Source organism: Ranitomeya imitator, chromosome 5 (assembly GCF_032444005.1).
Source record: "Ranitomeya imitator isolate aRanImi1 chromosome 5, aRanImi1.pri, whole genome shotgun sequence".
Taxonomy (NCBI): Eukaryota; Metazoa; Chordata; class Amphibia; order Anura; family Dendrobatidae; genus Ranitomeya; species Ranitomeya imitator.
Genome location: NC_091286.1, coordinates 392303779 through 392318521, shown reverse-complemented (window position 1 = coordinate 392318521; position 14743 = coordinate 392303779). Strand labels below are relative to the sequence as shown.

The following is a 14743-nucleotide window of genomic DNA, read 5'->3' as shown; positions in this document are numbered from 1 at the left end:
GGGGGTGGCACCTGTACTGACCACAGTTACTAAGCTTAACACAACACTAGAAGTAGCCGTGGAATGTTCCTGTCACTCCCTAGACATCTCGTCACAGCCGGAGAACTACCCCTAAAGATAGAAACAGGAAAGCTATCTTGCCTCAGAGAAAATCCCCAAAGGATAGATAGCCCCCCACAAGTAATGACTGTGAGTGGAGAGGGAAAAGACATACGTAGAATGAAACCAGGATGTAGCACAGGAGGCCAGTCTAGCTAGATAGATAGAACACAACAGAATACTGTGCAGTCAGTATTAAAAAACTAGAAAAATCCACCACAGAGTATACAAAAATCTCCACACCTGACTAAAGGTGTTGAGGGTAAATCTGCTTCCCAGAGCTTCCAGCTTAACTGAATAAATCCATACTGACAAGCTGGACAAAAAAAAACATAGAATGTACAGAAAAATTAAGTCCACCGCATGTGGACAGAAAAGAGCAAAGCAAGGACTTATCTTTGCTGAACTGGTCAGGATATCAGGGAAATCCAAGCAGAGATGTGAATCCAACCAGGAACCATTGACAAGTGGCACTGGCTGAAGGAAAGAGCCAGGCATAAATAGCCAAACAGAAAGACAATCAGTGGAAGCAGCTGCAGACTGCTAAATCCAAGGAGCAGCCATTCCACTTAAAACCACCGGAGGGAGCCCAAGAGCAGAACTCACAAAAGTGCCACTTAGAACCACCGGAGGGAGCCCAAGAGCGGAATTCACAACTGTACCCCCCCTTGAGGAGGGGTCACCAAACCCTCACCAGAGCCCCCAGGCCGATCAGGCCAAGTGAAAAGCACGAACCAAATCGGCAGCATGGACAACGGAGGCAACAACCCAAGAATTATCCTCCTGGCCATAACCATTCCACTTGACAAGATACTGAAGTCTCTGCCTCGAAAAACGAGAATCCAAAATTTTCTCAACCTTATATTCCAACTCTCCCTCAACCAACACCGGGGCAGGAGGATCAACCGAGGGAACCACGGGCACCACATATCTCCGTAACAAAGATCTATGGAAAACATTATGAATGGCAAAAGAGGCTGGAAGGGCCAAACGAAAAGACACCGGATTGATAATTTCAGAAATCTTATAAGGACCAATAAACCGAGGCTTAAACTTAGGGGAAGAAACTTTCATAGGAACATGACGAGAAGACAATCAAACCAAATCCCCCACACGAAGCCGGGGACCAACACACCGACGGTGGTTAGCAAAACGTTGAGCCTTTTCCTGAGACAACGTCAAATTGTCTACCACATGAGCCCAAATCTGCTGTAACCTGTCCACCACAGAATCCACACCAGGACAATCAGAAGGCTCAACCTGCCCCGAAGAAAAACGAGGATGAAAACAAAAATGACAAAAGAAAGGTGAAACCAAAGTAGCCGAACTAGCCCTATTATTAAGGGCAAACTCGGCCAACGGCAAGAAAGCCACCCAATCATCCTGATCAGCAGACACAAAGCATCTCAAATAGGTTTCTAAGGTCTGTTTAGTTCGCTCAGTTTGGCCATTTGTCTGAGGATGAAACGTCGAAGAAAAAGACAAATCAATGCACATCCTAGCACAAAAGGCCCGCCAAAACCTAGAAACAAACTGGGAACCTCTGTCAGACACAATATTCTCCGGAATGCCATGCAAACGAACCACATGCTGAAAAAACAATGGAACCAAATCTGAGGAGGAAGGCAACTTAGGCAAATGTACCAGATGGACCATTTTAGAGAACCGTTCACAAACCACCCAGATAACAGACATCTTCTGGGAAACAGGAAGATCCGAAATCCATGGAAATATGCGTCCAGGGCTTCTCAGGGACTGGCAAAGGCAAAAGCAACCCACTAGCGCGGGAACAGCAAGGCTTGGCCCGGGCGCAAGTCCCACAGGACTGCACAGAAAGCACGCACATCCCGCGACAAGGAAGGCCACCAAAAGGACCTAGCAACCAAATCTCTGGTACCAAAAATCCCAGGATGACCAGCCAACACTGAACAATGAACCTCAGAAATTACCTTACTTGTCCATCTATCAGGAACAAACAGCTCCCCCACTGGACAGCGGTCAGGTTTATCAGCCTGAAATTCCTGAAGCACCCGCCATAAATCAGGGGAGATGGCAGAAAGAATCACCCCTTCCTTAAGAATGCCAACTGGCTCAAGGACTCCAGGAGAATCAGGCAAAAAACTCCTAGAGAGAGCATCAGCCTTAACATTCTTAGATCCCGGAAGATACGAGACCACAAAACCAAAACGGGAGAAAAACAGGGACTATCGAGCCTGTCTAGGGTTCAGCCGCTTGGCCGACTCGAGGTAAATCAGATTCTTATGATCAGTCAAGACCATAACGCGGTGCTTGGCTCCCTTAAGCCAATGTCGCCACTCCTCAAATGCCCACTTCATAGCCAACAACTCACGATTGCCGACGTCATAATTGCGCTCCGCAGGCGAAAACTTTCTGGAAAAAAAGGCACACGGTTTCATCAAAGAACCTTCAGAATTCCTCTGAGACAAAACGGCCCCTGCCCCAATCTCAGAAGCGTCAACCTCAACCTGAAAAGGAAGAGAAACATCCGGCTGACGCAACACAGGGGCAGAAGTAAATCGGCGTTTAAGCTCCTGAAAGGCCTCAACAGCCGCAGAGGACCAATTCTCCACATCAGCGCCTTTCTTCGTCAAATCAGTAAGGGGCTTAACCACACTGGAAAAGTTGGCAATGAAACGGCGATAGAAATTAGCAAAGCCCAAAAATTTCTGAAGGCTCTTCATAGATGTGGGTTGAATCCAGTCATGAATGGCTTGGACCTTAACAGGATCCATTTCCATAGATGAGGGAGAAAAAATAAAACCCAAAAAAGAAACCTTCTGAACTCCGAATAGGCACTTAGACCCCTTCACAAACAAAGCATTATCACGAAGGATCTGGAATACCATCCTAACTTGCTTCACATGAGACTCCCAATCATCGGAAAAAAATCAAAATATCATCCAAATACACAATCATGAATTTATCAAGGTAATTGCGGAAAATATCATGCATGAAGGACTGAAATACAGAAGGAGCATTAGAAAGCCTGAAAGGCATCACAAGATATTCAAAATGGCCTTCGGGCGTATTAAATGCGGTTTTCCATTCGTCACCCTGTTTAATGCGAACAAGATTATATGCCCCTCGAAGGCCAATCTTAGTAAACCAACTGTTAGGTCTCGAGTTCCCGCTTCTGCACAGGGGGAATCTCGGGCCATCTCCGCTGCGGTCTCCCATTCTTATCCAGCTGCAGTGGAGTCTGCTCAGCAGGGACGTCGGTCCCAGCGTCTTGCTCAGTCTCACTCTGTACAGAGAGTTACTGCTGCTTCTTCAGCTTCTGCCATTAAAGCCAGTGCTGGTCAGCAGCGAGCAGACTTCTCTGGGACTAAGTCCTTGTCTGCACACACTGAGCATGCCCAGGGCAAGATCTCCCATTGGAGATCGAGGGTCATGTGCTCAGGCTCTGCAGCACATTCCATTGGTCCTCTTGGCAGGTCTTGGAAGGGCAAAGTTTCTGTGGCCACTTCCTGTGCTGCAACTATATAAACTGTGCATGACCGCACGGCCATGCGCTAGTGTACATTTGCTTACGTGTGTTTGTTGTGAGTGCAAGTCGTCCTTGGATACCCCTTACCTATTGAATGTCTGTTTGCGGAAGGTGTATGGTTGCTATCTAGCGCCCGACTTATCCTACAGCACTAATTGCACGTTACAGCGTCCAGTTGCTGTGACCGCCAGTACGGCGCCGTGCACTTCCTCTGTGCTTTCCTTACCCAAGCCTGGGTGGTTAGTGGCGTTCGTCAGTGCGGCACCGCATGCACTCTTGTGCCCTAATATTGTTATTCTGCTTCCTTACACACCCAGTTGCGGTGTTGTGCCAGCAAGGGTCTAATCGGACTTCAATCCTAGTTGGGGTTGAGTTCGCTGACTACTTGCTTGCCTTCTATGTGCGGTACCGCGATCCTGTGACGCAACAGGATCGCTTCCTTCACGCTGGGTGAAGTTTAACCCACGTGTGTATACTTATGAGTACCGCCATATAGTCCGTCATTACTTAGCAGCAGGTTCCATCTCTGCACGGTGGACCCCGGGCTGCGAACGCACCATACAGTATCTGTCTTATTATTTGGTGCGTTCCGCTAGCCCTAACATTACACCAGCGCCAGGGTCTGGCTAGTAATGATGGACAAACAGCAATCCTTGCGGTATATCCAGCAGCTGGAGGGTAGGTTGGCGGCTCTTGAGAGCGCAACCTCAGCTGTGGCTGTTACCGCAGTTGCTGTACAGGCTGCTAGCGTGGCTGCAGCAACCCTGTCCATTGCTACCCCTGCTCCGACATTTTCTCGCCTCCCGCTGCCAGAAAAATTTTCTGGTGATAGCAAGTTTTGTAGGGGATTTGTGAGTCAGTGCTCTATTCACCTCGAGCTCCTGGCTGCACGTTTTCCCACAGAGCGGGCTAAGGTGGGATTTATAGTGTCTCTCTTGTCGGACAGGGCGTTGGAATGGGCTACGCCGCTGTGGGAGCGTGGTGATCATGTGGTGCAGAGTGCTCCGCTGTTTCTGAGCACTCTGAAACAGGTATTTTTAGGACCTCAAGTCACCCATGATACTGCGCTCCAACTGCTGGCATTAACTCAGGGTGAGTCCTTGGCCAGTCATTTTGCCGTCCAATTCCGCACTTTAGCTTCTGAGCTGGATTGGTCGGATAAAGCTCTTATCCCCATATTTTGGAGGGGCCTGGCTGACCACGTTAAGGACGCTCTGGCCACTAGGGAGATTCTTGCCACACTGGAGGAGTTAATAACTGTCTCCACTCGAATTGACCTCCGTTTTAACGAGCGGAGGTTAGAGCGAGCCCAGTGTAGGCAGAGGTTTCGGCTGGCTCCTACCTTCGCCAAACCTCTGGAATCTCCGGTCCTGGTTCCTGAGTCACATGAGGCCAGGGAAGTGTCACAAGCGGGATCTAAGTCTCGGACCGCTTGTGCACTCAAGGTCTGTCATGTTTGCCAGCAGTCAGGACATCTAGCCACCAGATGTTCTCAGCGGTCGAGGAAACGTCAGCGTCTAGTGGTAGTAGGTGGAGGTACACTAGACACGGCGATGTTTGCCTCTAAATTGTCCTTTAAGGGGACAATTACTATGGGCTCATTCTCCCACTCGGTAGAGCTCTGCGTGGATTCAGGGGCGGAGGGCAATTTTATGTCTTCTGCCTTCGCCCAACGTCACGCAATACCCCTGGTTATGCTAGCTCAACCAGTAACGGTACGAGTGGTGATTGGGTCGACACTGCCCTCACAGATAACACACCAGACCATCCATTTTACTCTGTCCATGTCGCCATCTCATCAGGAGATTATATCTCTGCTCATCATTCCAGAGGGAATTGATGAGGTCCTGTTGGGAATACCTTGGCTATGGTACCACTCTCCTCATATCGAGTGGTCCTCTGGCAGAATCCTGGGATGGGGTGAATCTTGTGGGGGTAGGTGTCAGAGGGAGTGCGTTCAGGTTGCTACTATAGAGGTACCCGCAGATCTTTCCTCTCTCCCCAAGCAGTATTGGTCTTATGCAGACGTGTTCTCCAAAAAGGCGGCGGAGATCCTTCCGTCCCATCGCCCCTATGACTGTCCTATTGATCTCTTGCCTGGTGCTGAGCCTCCTCGGGGTCGAGTCTATCCGCTATCTCTCTCGGAGATGGAGGCAATGTCACAGTACATCCAGGAAAATCTGGCAAGAGGATTCATTAGGAAGTCAGTGTCACCTGCTGGGGCAGGGTTCTTCTTCGTGCAGAAGAAGAATGGGGAATTGCGTCCATGCATAGACTACAGGGGTCTTAACGCTATCACCGTTAAAAATAAGTATCCTTTGCCCTTGATATCTGAGCTCTTCGATAGGCTTCGGGGAGCAATGGTATTTACTAAACTAGATCTGCGGGGTGCTTACAACCTGATTCGCATCCGTGAGGGGGACGAATGGAAGACGGCTTTTAACACCAGGGATGGGCACTATGAATATCTGGTGATGCCCTTCGGGCTCTGTAATGCCCCAGCCGTTTTCCAAGACTTTGTGAACGATATCTTCCGGGATATGCTTTCCACCTCGGTCGTAGTCTATCTGGATGATATTCTCATCTACTCTCCAGATATTGACTCCCACAGGAGAGATGTTTGCAAAGTCTTCAACCTCCTACGGGCAAACTCCCTCTATGCCAAGTTGGAGAAGTGTATGTTTGAGCAGGAGTCCCTACCTTTCCTAGGCTACATCATCTCTGCCCAGGGATTGGCTATGGATCCTGCCAAACTACAGGCTGTGATGGACTGGCAGGAACCCCATTCTCTTAAAGCGGTGCAGCGCTTTATGGGGTTCATCAATTATTATCGCCAGTTCATTCCGCACTTCTCAACTTTGGTAGCTCCCTTGGTTGCCCTCACCAAGAAGGGGGCGAATCCCAAATTGTGGTCTGAGGAGGTCTCCAAGGCCTTTAACTCTATAAAGTCACACTTCGCTAGTGCTCCCATCCTACATCACCCCGATGTTGATAAGCCATTTATCATGGAGGTGGATGCCTCTTCTGTTGGTGCTGGAGCAGTCCTCTTCCAAAAGGATGCTCAAGGTCGGAAGCATCCTTGCTTCTTTTTCTCCAAGACCTTCTCACCAGCAGAGAGGAATTATTCCATCGGGGACAGGGAGTTGCTAGCCATGAAGTTGGCTTTCTCAGAGTGGAGACATCTCTTGGAGGGAGCACGTTTTCCCTTCCAAGTCTTCACAGACCATAAAAATTTGGTGTACCTGCAGACAGCCCAGCGGTTGAATTCTCGCCAGGCCAGATGGTCCTTATTCTTCTCCCGGTTTCATTTCACCCTCCATTTTCTTTCTGGGGAGAAGAACATTCGGGCCGACGCTCTCTCTCGCTCCGTTGTGTCATCTGCGGAGGAGGAGGAGGAGCCTCGGCTTATTGTCCCCACCGAGAGCTTGAGAACTGTGGCCCCGGTTTCGCTAGAGTCTGTGCCCCCGGGCAAGACTTTTGTTCCATCCAATTTGCGACCGGAGGTTCTCTCTTGGGCACACTCGTCCAGGGTGGGTGGACATTTTGGTACCAAAAGGACATCTGAGTTACTGGCGAGGACGTACTGGTGGCCGCATATGGCTCGTGATGTCGCAGAGTATGTTCGGGCGTGTGTCTCTTGCGCCAAGAACAAGACTCCTTGGCAGCGGCCAGCTGGTTTGCTTTTTCCTCTGCCGGTGGCGGACAGGCCCTGGGAGATGGTCGGGATGGACTTTGTGGTGGGCTTACCCAAGTCTCGTAGCTGCACCATTATCTGGGTGATCACCGACCATTTTTCCAAAATGGTGCACTTGGTGCCTCTTCCACGGCTACCTTCTGCACGGGCGTTGGCTGTCTTGTTCGTCAAGCATATCTTTCGCCTACACGGTATGCCAGACAAAATTGTTAGTGACTGGGGTCCCCAGTTTGCGTCTCGATTCTGGAGAGACCTTTGTCGTCTACTCAGTATTAAGTTGAATCTCTCTTCGGCATATCAACCCGAGACGAATGGGTTGGTAGAGAGGGCCAACCAGACCTTGGTGATATATTTACGACATTTTGTTTCTGCCAGGCAGGATGACTGGGCATCCTTGCTACCGTGGGCAGAGTTTGCACTTAACAATGCCGTAGCCGACTTCACCGGTCAGACTCCATTCCTCCTAAATTACGGCCAGCATCCGCGTGTTCCTGTGCCCATGCCTGTGTCTTCTGCTGACTCCAGGGTGGCAGAGTGGGCTGTGGAGGCACGGGACATTTGGGACCGCACGCAGGATGCCATTCGGGCCTCCAAGGAGAGAATGAGGTCCTCCGCCGATGTTCATCGGCGCCCCGCTCCGACCTTTGCTCCTGGCGACTTGGTGTGGCTCTCCGCCCGTAACATCAGGCTGCGAGTTGAGTCCACTAAGTTTGTTCCTCGCTACTTGGGTCCCTTCAAGGTTCTCGAACAGGTTAATCCTGTGGTCTACCGTTTGGCTCTACCTCCACGCTTAGGTATCACCGACACCTTTCTTGTGTCCCTCTTGAAACCCGTATACATGTCCCGGTTTTCCGAGTCATCTGCCGGGACATCGGGTTCGTCTACGGACGATTACGAGGTGAACGCTATTTTGGGGTGCAAGGTGGTACGCGGCAAAAAGTTCTATCTGGTGGATTGGAAGGGTTATGGCCCAGAGGACAGGTCATGGGAGCCTGCTGAAAACATTCGGGCCCCACAGCTCATTGCTGCCTTCGAGCGTAGCGAGGCCCAAGGAGGGGGGGCCCTAGGAGGGGAGGTAATGTTAGGTCTCGAGTTCCCGCTTCTGCACAGGGGGAATCTCGGGCCATCTTCGCTGCGGTCTCCCATTCTTATCCAGCCGCAGTGGAGTCTGCTCAGCAGGGACGTCGGTCCCAGCGTCTTGCTCAGTCTCACTCTGTACAGAGAGTTACTGCTGCTTCTTCAGCTTCTGCCATTAAAGCCAGTGCTGGTCAGCAGCGAGGGGACTTCTCTGGGACTAAATCCTTGTCTGCACACACTGAGCATGCCCAGGGCAAGATCTCCTGTTGGAGATCGAGGGTCATGTGCTCAGGCTCTGCAGCACATTCCATTGGTCCTCTTGGCAGGTCTTGGAAGGGCAAAGTTTCTGTGGCCACTTCCTGTGCTGCAACTATATAAACTGTGCATGACCGCACGGCCATGCGCTAGTGTACATTTGCTTACGTGTGTTTGTTGTGAGTGCAAGTCGTCCTTGGATACCCCTTCCCTATTGAATGTCTGTTCGCGGAAGGTGTATGGTTGCTATCTAGCGCCCGACTTATCCTACAGCACTAATCACACGTTACAGCGTCCAGTTGCTGTGACCGCCAGTACGGCGCCGTGCACTTCCTCTGTGCTTTCCTTACCCAAGCCTGGGTGGTTAGTGGCGTTCGTCAGTGCGGCACCGCATGCACTCTTGTGCCCTAATATTGTTATTCTGCTTCCTTACACACCCAGTTGCGTTGTTGTGCCAGCAAGGGTCTAATCGGACTTCAATCCTAGTTGGGGTTGACTTCGCTGACTACTTGCTCGCCTTCTATGTGCGGTACCGCGATCCTGTGACGCAACAGGATCGCTTCCTTCATGCTGGGTGAAGTTTAACCCACGTGTGTATACTTATGAGTACCGCCATATAGTCCGTCATTACTTAGCAGCAGGTTCCATCTCTGCACGGTGGACCCCGGGCTGCGAACGCACCATACACTATCTGTCTTATTATTTGGTGCGTTCCGCTAGCCCTAACACCAACTAGCCCCCTTAATCCGAGCAAACAAATCAGAACGCAAAGGCAAGGGGTACTGGAATTTGACCGTGATCTTATTAAGAAGACGATAATCTATACAGGGTCTCAAGGAGCCATCCTTCTTTGCAACAAAAAAGAATCCCGCTCCCAATGGTGACGAAGACGGCCGAATATGCCCCTTCTCCAAAGACTCCTTAACATAAATCCGCATGGCGGCATGCTCTGGCACCGACAGATTGAAAAGTCGGCCCTTAGGGTACTTGCAGCCAGGAATCAAGTCAATAGCACAATCGCAGTCCCTATGTGGAGGAAGGGAACTGGACTTGGGCTCATCAAATACATCCTGGAAATCCGACAAAAACTCAGGGACTTCAGAAGAGGGGGAAGAGGAAATTGACATCAAAGGAACGTCACTATGTACCCCTTGACAACCCCAACTAGTCACAGACATAGTTTTCCAATCCAGCACCGGATTATGTTCCTGTAACCATGGAAAACCCAGTACAACAACATCATGCAGGTTATGCAACACCAGAAAACGGCAATCTTCCTGATGTGCTGGAGCCATATACATGGTCAGCTGCGTCCAGTACTGAGGTTTATCCTTGGCCAATGGTGTAGCATCAATGCCCCTCAAAGGAATAGGGTTCTGCAAAGGCTGCAAGGAAAAACCACAGCGCCTGGCGAATTCCAAGTCCACTAAGTTCAGGGCAGCACCTGAATCCACAAATGCCATGACAGAAAAAGATGACAATGAGCAAATCAGGGTCACAGATAAGAGAAATTTAGGCTGTACAGTACTGATGGTAACAGACCTAGTGACCCTTTTAGTACGCTTAGGGCAATCAGAAATATCATGAGCAGAATCACCACAGTAAAAACACAGCTTATTCTGACGTCTGAATCTCTGCCGTTCTGCTCTAGTCAAAATCCTATCACATTGCATAGGTTCAGTACTCTGCTCAGAGGACACTGCCATATGGTGCGCAGCTTTGCGCTTGCGCAGACGCCGATCAATCTGAATGGCTAGAGACATAGATTCGCTCAAACCAGCAGGCGTGGGGAACCCCACCATAACATCTTTAAGGGCTTCAGAAAGACCTTTTCTGAAAATTGCTGCCAGAGCATCCTCATTCCATTTAGTGAGCACAGACCATTTTCTAAATTTCTGGCAGTATAATTCTGCAGCTTCCTCACCCTGACACAGGGCCAACAGGGTTTTTTCTGCATGATCCACAGAATTAGGTTCGTCATACAATAATACGAGTGCTTGAAAAAATGCGTCTACATTCAGCAATGCCGGTTCCCCTGATTCAAGGGAGAATGCCCATTCCTGAGGGTCACCACGCAGCAGAGATGACAATTTTAACCTGCTGAATGGGATCACCAGAGGAACGGGGTTTCAAAGCAAAAAACAATTTACAGTTATTTTTAAAGTTCAAAAACTTGGATCTGTCCCAAAAAAACTAATCAGGAGTAGGAATTTTAGGCTCTAAAGCCGGAGTCTGGACAACGTAATCTTGGATACTCTGTACTCTTGCAGCAAGTTGATCCACACGAGAAAACAAACCCTGAACATCCATGCCAGCGCCAAAATCCTGAACCACCCAGAGATTAAGGGGAAAAAAAAGAAAAAACAAACTGCAGAAAAAAAATGGCTCAAAACTTTTTTTTTTCCTTCTTTTGAGATGCATTTAATTCATTATTTGTGGGGGCCACTTGTACTGTTATGAACTGGTGGTTTAGGAGCAACATGGGACGAGCTCTGAAGGGGGTGGCACCTGTACTGACTGCAGTTCCTAAGCTTAACACAATACTAAAAGTAGCCGTGGAATGTTCCTGTCACTCCCTAGACATCTCGTCACCGCCAGTGAACTAACTACCCCTAAAGATAGAAACAGGAAAGCTATCTTGCCTCAGAGAAAATCCCCAAAGGATAGACAGCCCTCCACAAATAATGACTGTGAGTGGAGAGGGAAATGACATACGTAGAATGAAACCAAGATGTAGAAAAAGGAGGCCAGTCTAGCTAGATAGATAGAACACAACAGAATACTGTGTGGACAGTATTAAAAAACTAGAAAAATCCAACACAGAGTATACAAAAATCTCCACACCTGACTAAAGGTGTGGAGGGTAAATCTGCTTCCCAGAGCTTCCAGCTTAACTGAATAAATCCATACTGACAAGCTGGACAAAAAAACATAGAATGTACAGAACAATTAAGTCCACCGCATGTGGACAGAAAAGAGCAAAGCAAGGACTTATCTTTGCTGAACTGGTCAGGATATCAGGGAAATCCAAGCAGAGATGTGAATCCAACCAGTAACCATTGACAAGTGGCACTGGCTGAAGGAAAGAGCCAGGCATAAATAGCCGAGCAGAAAGACAATCAGTGGAAGCAGCTGCAGACTTCTAAATCCAAGGAGCAGCCATTCCACTTAAAACCACCGGAGGGAGCCCAAGAGCAGAACTCACAAAAGTGCCACTTAGAACCACCGGAGGGAGCCCAAGAGCGGAATTCACAACAGAGGGGGCTAGAACCAATCCTTGAGGAACCCCAACAGTAAGGGAAAGATGAGAGGAGGAGGAGTAAGCAAACAATACAATGAAGGAGCAGTCAGACAGATAGGAGGAGAACCAGGAGAGAATGGTGTCCTTGAGACCGATGGAGCGGATCAAAGTGAGGAGGAGCTGATGATGAATGCTGCGGAGAGTTCCAAGAGAATTAGCATGGAGTAGTGACCATTAGATTTAGCTGTTAGTAGATCATTAGACACTTTAGTGAGGTCAGTTTCAGTAGAGCGTAAAGACCAGAAACTGGATTGTAGAGGGTCGAAAAGAGAGTTATCTGAGAGATAGTGGATAAGACGGGAGTGGACCAGGCATTCCAGGAGTTTAGAGATGAAGGAGAGATTAGAGACAGGTCTATAGTTAGTGGAACAGTTTTGGTTGAGGGATTTTTTTAAAGTAATGAATGTATGATGTCATGCTTGAATGAGGAGGGAAAGATACCTGAAGAGAGAGAGAGGTTGAATATTTTTGTTAGGTGAGAGGTGACAGCTGGGGAGAGGGACTGGAGGAGATGTGACGGAATGGGGTCCCTGGTGCAAGTGGTAGGGCGAGAAGATGCAAGGATCCTGATTACTTCTGATTACTAGTCCAGTCCACACTTTTCCTATGTGGCCTACTAATCGCTATTTCTAAACAACAGGGCATGTTTATGAAACTATCAAAAAGAAAGCTGTCTTTGTAGCCTATAGCAACCAATCACAGGGCAAAGTTCGCTTCTAAAGAGCACAAAAAAATAGAATAAAAATAATAGTAAATAATAACTGCTGCACTGTGATTGCTACGGTCACCAATGACTGTTTTTCAGAGCATTAAAATGTGATTGTTTTGTAATTTTTCCCCATTATTTGTTTTGTCATTTTATAGGTAAAAAATCTATGACATTTATTTAGCCCTATCATCCTGGTATATAGAGAGGCATCTCTATGTATTACTACAATATGGCTGTAAAATAAGAATATCATTTAGATAATTAGGCAGGAAATATCATCCTATTTTTAGCAGTGCAGTTTGTGGCTCAAAGCTAACGCTCATGCCTGCCAAGCTAGAGGTTGTGAGTTTCAATCCTGGTAAAGACCACATGATAATGTAAGACGTTAGACATATTTGAATTGATGTACAGATACTGGGATCTACCCCAAGATATTGATGAGATGTAACAGAACGCTCACAGCATTGTTCCGACTAGACACATGCAGTTAAACGTGGCCTTTCCCCCATACGTCAGTGGAGAGACAGAGTGTTTTATGCTTCACAGTATCCTGCTCTCAGCAGTAGGACAACTGTGCGGTACATCATGGAGACATTGATACTCTGCCACCGCCTGAAGTGGGACGCTCATCTTGACTCATTTTAGATGCAGCAATGAATGTAGCATTTCTGAACATGATACATATTCCACGATGTGGTTGGAGATGTACAATGGCTTTTGCTGTGCTCACAGTTTCTTTGCAATTTTCTGCACTGAGATATCTCTCTTGCATCACAGTGCAGGTAATCCATTGTTTATTTGATGACGGTAATGACCAATAAACTTTTATGTCCAACATGCTTGCTTGTTTTATTTACTTTTTTCCTGGCAGCATTTCACTAAATGTTTGAAAGTTTGATTTTGTGACATTCTAAACCCTTAGTATCTATTGACAGAAGGACTGTCATAATGCCTATTTCATGTGTGCCAAAGTCATTCATTTTCATTGTACGAGCCAAGCATTGCAGTCTCATTTTAATGGTCGTGTGGTATTAAATGACACCATTGTTTTTGTTATGGTAAAACAAACAAAAAACAGCTGCTTAAATCCACTTGGAAATCATTTATGATTACTGATTGTACATTTACTGATTACAATACATATGGCATATGTCTAAAATGTCAATGCCATCTAAATAAAATATATATTAATAATACATTTTGAGCTACAGATAACTGAACTAAATGTGCCTACATGTAAAATATCAGAAGCGAGGCTGCATTCACGCACAAAAAGTAAAGCTTTCACTGTACACGGCAGAGTTCCCATGTGCCCCTATTGCTCAGACAAAGGCCAAATGTATGATATTATAGCCTTTATCTGGTAGGTCTATGACTGCTTACTGGTTAAGTGTTTAACAAAGCGCAGAAGAATGTACTTTCCTAAACAGAGGGGAAAAACTTTATACTATGTAGTATAATTTATTTTTTTTGTGGATGGATCCCACTATATGCAATCAGTCTGTGGTCAATATCTGGCATATTACATATAACTGCATATGACTGGCAGTGGCTTTAAACACTACATAAATATAGCTTTGGCTTTGGCTTAATGGCAGTGATTATTTTGGTTTATCCATTTGTTTGACTATCTTCAATTAACTGTAAACTAATCAGATTAATTATGTACAACTTTGTGCTAGTGAGTCAGCAGATTAATATATAGATATATAGATATTTTGTAGTAACTTTGGCTATATGGCACGCCTTATAGCTCAGGTTGGATCTTGGTCTTGGAATTTATTTACTCAAGCAGTCAAAAAGTAAAATGTGACGTTTGGTCTTTAATTCCAGATGTTCATAATATAAATGGATTGCTGAGGATGGAAGATAAAAAAGCAAGTCATAGCTCTTGCAACTTGTAGATCCTCTGCATCTTTTGTTGCCATACTCTAGGATAGGAAATTAACATGGTTATTTTAGAATACATTACATGCTACAAACAATTAGAATCTATGATAATGCTCTATTGCAGTTTAGCATGCACTTTTTTATGTGTTATTTATTAAAAGATATATTTTATACATTCCATATTGGAGCTTTGTCAATCTAGTTAAGAGT

At 47.1% G+C, this 14743-nt stretch overlaps 1 protein-coding gene across 1 annotated transcript in view; it reads right to left on the bottom strand.

Moving 5' to 3' along the window:
- Positions 1-14743, bottom strand: part of CSMD1 (CUB and Sushi multiple domains 1) — a 3308788-nt gene that overhangs the window by 2683999 nt on the left and 610046 nt on the right. The window lies entirely within an intron of this gene.